Source organism: Rhinolophus hipposideros (assembly GCF_964194185.1).
Source record: "Rhinolophus hipposideros genome assembly, chromosome: X".
Classification (NCBI taxonomy): domain Eukaryota; kingdom Metazoa; phylum Chordata; class Mammalia; order Chiroptera; family Rhinolophidae; genus Rhinolophus; species Rhinolophus hipposideros.
In genome coordinates this window covers 90,981,408-90,987,208 of record NC_138046.1, presented here as the reverse complement: position 1 = coordinate 90,987,208, position 5,801 = coordinate 90,981,408, and positions in this window count along the sequence as shown.

Genomic DNA, 5,801 nt, shown 5'->3' with positions numbered 1-5,801 from the left:
TGAGTCTTTAACTGAACGGTTTTTGCTTCTGAATAATCCTTTAAAAATTTTCTCCATTGCATAATCATAAAAATGTTAACTATCATTTTCTCCAAATTTATGTTTTTTTCACTTTAAACCTTTTCCCTAATTTTTCAATTTGAAAATTTTGAAGCATCCAGAAAGTTCAAAGAATATAGCACAATAAGCATCCATATTGGCTCCACTTAGGTTAATCAGTTGCTAGCCTTTTGTCATATTTGTTTTCGCTCTCTTTTAATATAATACTTATTTTCTGTCCCATTTGAAAATAAGTTGCAGATTTCATGTCACTTCACCCTCGAATATTTCACAATGCATCACCTAAGAATAAGGACATTCTCCTACATACTCATAATATCATTATCAAACTTAAGCCAATTAATAAAAATTTCCTCATACTCAGTCCATATGGGTATTACAATTTTAATAGTTTTTTCCTTTCATATATATATATATATATGTATGTGTGTGTATATATATATATATATATACAATATATGTACATTTAAATAGAAGATCATCTACTCAGAATGCCTGAAAATTGATCAGGTATTAACCATATTTCTGGAGTTTATATATTTTAATTTCAAAGGCTTATATTGCTAGAAAATTGTAATTTAGTGTATTAAAACACACACACACACACACACACACACACACACAGTCATTCAATTCTTTACAATTCAAATTTTAAAACAGTTTTTGCCTGCTACAACAGTTAGCATCCTATCTGCTATGTTACCAGTGAGACGTCTGTGACATCACATGATTATCCATTCTGACCTACACTGTTGAGGTGAAGAGGGAAAGATATACAATAAGAGGGTATGTTTACCTGTGGATATTTGAGGGCCCATCTCCAGCTCTCTGTATGTCTCCTCCCCTATTAATGAGATACAGTATAGGTAAGTGGGGAAGTGACCTCTTGATCACCTTGTGGCAACTGACTGGTAAGGGGAGAGGAGGCATGAGTTTCATGGCAACCTTTTGGTGCTTGGGCCAGGCCCTCACCATCCTGAGAGATGGATCAAGGTCTCAGTCACGTAGCTGTGTTTAGAAAGCTTATTAAACAAGACTTTCTGAAATAGGGCTCAATAGTGTTAGAATCTGGACTTACGATTGGCCTCTTTCTTCACTAGTCTCCGGTGAAGGAATGAAAAACGAGCATGGGACTTGACCAAGTTAGAAGGCCTCTGTGATAAATTTGATTGAACTCTGGAAGTTCCAAGTTTAGGCAGGACTGGGGCCCGTGCTGAGGACAGTGAGAGTTTGCATTCGTTTCTAGCTTTATTGCACAGTGGTCAAAGAATGTGGCCTGAATAATTTTTGCTTTACAGAATTGAGATTTTTCTCATTAATTGCCTCTTGAACAGTGAAAACGTATATATATATATATATATATATATATATATATATATATATATATATATGAATGTTTAATGTTTGAATAGGTAAGAATATTCTTGTGATTGAGCATTTAAATGGTACATAAGGGTATATAGAGTGAAAAGTGTCCTCATTTCTGTCCTCAAGCCAACCAATTTCCCTCCCCAAAGGCAGCCAATATTATTAGTTTCTCCTGTATTCTTCTAAGATATTACTTTATGCATCTACATATGAATTTTTTCAACAAGTAGGAGCATGCTTACACACTGTTTTCTACCTTGTTTGATAATACATGCTAAGTCAGTACCATAATTCATTTAACCTAAATATTGATGGACATTTAAGCTGTTGCCAGAATTTTGCTATTACAAATAATACCATAGTAAACAAACTTGTAGTTAAGTTTATGTACATAAATTATTTTATTCATGTGCAAATATATCCATAGGGTATTATTAGAAATGGAAATAGTGGGTCTGTGTTCAAGAAAACCTAGTTTTCAACCTGTGTGTTTCCTGTACTACTCATACAACTACTATATTCACATAGAACACTTTACTTCTGACACTTCTGGTCACCACATGTGAGGAGGTTTTCCCCAACACCCAGCAATTCTGTGACACCAGCTGGGTGTCCTACAATGTAACTCAATTCTGACACTAGCTACCTGGAGATTAAGGGCTCAGTCCCACAAGACTGCTCCCACACTGATGCCAGTGCCAAGTGCAGGTAGTAGATCCCCAGGCTACCAACAAAAGTTGTGGCTACAACTCAGAAGTTCCCATGACGCCCCTCCTCAGGTTTGATTAATTTGCTTGGGCAGCTCAAAGACTCAGGGAAACACGTTTACCAGTTTATTAAAGGATATGATAAAGGATACAGATGAACAGCCAAATGAAGAGATACACAGGGTGAGGTCTGGGAGTGTCCTCACCCATCTGGAAGCTCCTTGAATCCCCTACTATTGGGATTTCATGGAGGCTTCCTCATGTAGGCATGATCAATTATTAACTCCATTTCCAGCCCTTCTCCCCCTTCCTGGAAAAGTGGGGCCTGAGGGTGGGGCTGAAAATGCCAAGCTCCTAAACATGGTTTGGTCTTTCTGGGGACCAGCCCCCATCCAGGAGTCCACCCAGAGTCACCTCATTAGAACAAAAGATGCTTCTAGTGCTCTTATCACTTAGGAATTTACAAGGGTTTCAGGAGTTCTGTGTCAGGGATGGGTCAAAATAAATATTAGAACAAAAGATGTTCCTGGTATTCTTATCACTTAAGAAATTACAAGGGTTTTAGGAGCTCTGTGCCAGCAACCAGGGGCAGAGACTAATGTATATCTTTTCTATGATCTCACAGGGTCCAATTTCATAATTTGAAATTTTGATAAACATTGCCAGATAAATTCATATAGATGTTATCAACACCTAGCAGCAATGTACACAAGCATGCGTTTCCCCACTGAATCAGCAGCATTGCCTATTATCACACTTTCATATCTTTGCCATTCTGACCAGTGAAAAATGGTATTTCGGTTCACTTTTAATTTGCATATCTCTTATTATGACTAAGTTCTAGCATCTTTGCATTCTTTTAAAACCACTTGTATTTTTCTTTCTATGAATTGGCTGCTCATATCAATTTTTTATTAGATTGCTAGTTTTTTCTTACTGATTTGTAAAAATTCTATCAGATACATGAGACATTTGTGATTAGAATTTCAAATAATTTCTTCAGTTTTTCATTTGTCTTTTGACTTTGCTTAGAATGAATTTGCTAGGCAGAGATTATTTTTACTTAATTAAATTTATTATTTAATGCATTTGGGTTCTGTGTCATTCTCAGAAAGGCTTTCCACAGTAAGATTATGCTAAAAATGTCTCCTATAGCTCTTCAAATACTTTGACGGTTTCAATTTAAACATTTGAACATTTGATCCATCTATGATATATCCTAGTGTGAGGTATGGATCCAACATTACTTTTTTTCAGATTGTTACCACCATTCTCATGTATTTATATAATTTATAAGACAAAATATGTTATATTCACATACAGTTTCTTACAATCCATAATATATGTATAGTCTCAGTAGTATTCATAGTCCTAATTCACATTTATTTTTTGGTTTGCTTGACAGGCCCAAGACTAAAAGGTATGTTAGTCTTATATTGCTATTGTCTCCATGTCAATTTCTCCCATATTTATGTGATTGCTACTTTTATGTGTCAATTTGGCTAGGCTATAGTGTCCATTTGTTTGGTCAAACACCAGTCTAGATGTGGATGTGAAGGTATTTGTGGACGTGACTACTGTTTACAGTCAATTGACTTTAAATAAAGCAGATTACACTCCATTATGTGGGTAGGCCTCCTCCAATCAGTTGAAGGCCTTAAGAGCAAAGTTTGAGCTAGTGCACTGTTGGTGGGATTGCAGATTAGTGCAGCCACTATGGAAAACAGTATGGAGGTATCTCAGGAATCTGAAAATGGAACTACCCTATGATCCAGTAATTCCACTCCTAGGCATCTACCCGGAGAAATCCAAAACTCCAATTCAAAAATCAGTATGCACTCCTATGTTTATTGCAGCACTTTACACAATAGCCAAGATGTGGAAACAACCGAAATGCCCATCGGTAGATGACTGGATTAAGAAGCTGTGGTACATTTATACAATGGAGTATTACGCAGCCATAAAGAAGAAAGAAATCTTATCATTTGCAGCAACATGGATGGATCTAGAGAACATTATGTTAAGTGAAATAAGTCAGAAAGAGAAAGACAAGTACCATATGATCTCACTTATATATGGAATCTAAAGAAAAGACTATGTGAATAAACTAATCAGAAACAGTTTTGGGGACACAAAGGAAAAACCGAGAGTTGTTAGATGGGTGTGGGGGGGGGGTTGGGGATAAGGGGAAAGGTGAAGGGATTTGGAAGCAGCTGGTAACCACAAGACGGCCTCAGGGTTTTTTTGAAAATTAATTTGGGGAAGGTATTCTATAATGTTGTAAAGATTTTGTTGGGTATCCGATGGACATGTGTCCTATTTGGGAGACCACCTCAGGGATACTGTGGATACCTGATCATGGCATTGTACACCAGAAGCTAAACATTAATGAATGCCAACTATAATTTTATATATATAATGTGATGGTTCAGTGTGAGGTCGGAGGGATAGTGGATGGGGGGAGGGGGGTTCACAGTGTGAGGGATATAAATGATGAACGTCTAAGTATTACCTTGTCTTGTACACCTGAAACTAATAAATAAATAATAAAAAAAAAAAAGAGCAAAGTTTGAGGTTTCCTGAAGAAGCAATAGTTCCTCAAGACTGCAATATACAAATTCTGCCTGAGTTTTCAGGTGGCTGTCCTGTCCTGAAGATCTCAGACTCAAGACTGTAACACCAACTCTTACCTGAATTTCTAGCCTGTTGGCTGGCCCTACAGATCTCTGACTTGACAGCTCCCACAATGATGAGAGCCAGTTCCTTACAATAAATATCTCTCTCTCTCTCTCTCTCTCTCTCTCTCTCTCTCTCTCTCTCTCTCTCAATATGTACAGGCATATCTCATTTTATTGTGCTTCACTTCATTGTGCTTCACAGATGTTGCGTTTTTTACAAATTGAAAGCTGGACCCTCCCCTAGCAAAAAGATTGTGACTTGCTTTATTGCAATACATGCTTTATCATGGTGGTCTAGAACCGACCCCGCATATTGGTTTTGTTTCTCTAGAGAACCCCGACTAACACAATTTCTAATGTTTTTTCTTTATATATTTTGATGGTATAATAGAACAAAAATTAACTCTCTTTGCCTGAATAATGCTTTCTGTATTGATGTGCTAATATTGTCAACTCCTCCCCTAGTTTTTTCGTCTGCATTTGTTTAATACGTCTTTGTCTATTTTTTACTTCATAAGATATTATGTCATTTTTTAATAGTATGTCTCCTGTAACTAGATTATACTTAAATTTCTTTTATTTAACCAAGTCTTTTAATAGGGGATTTCTGTTTTTAAAATCTGCAATCTCTGGTTTTAGGCCATTTTGTTCTGTGACTTATTTATTAACATTTCTCTGCCATTGTCTTTATTTTCAGTTTGGTTTTAGTCTTCTCCATTGTTTTAAAAAGTATTTTATTCTATTCGTTGAAAGCAGTTACCTGGAGGAAGTGTAAACTTGTACTTTTTACTACATCTTTCTATCTCCTGAATTGACACAGTAAATATATTACCCAGTACAGAACTTCAGGTTTTTAAAAAGCTTTCTTTAACTTAATTTTATCTAATTGATGGATCCAGAGTGAAATGGCATATTTTGAATGATGCTTTTGAGATATAGAAGTTAACATACTTTATCTTTACTTCATTTCCCATTCTAAAATGTTAAC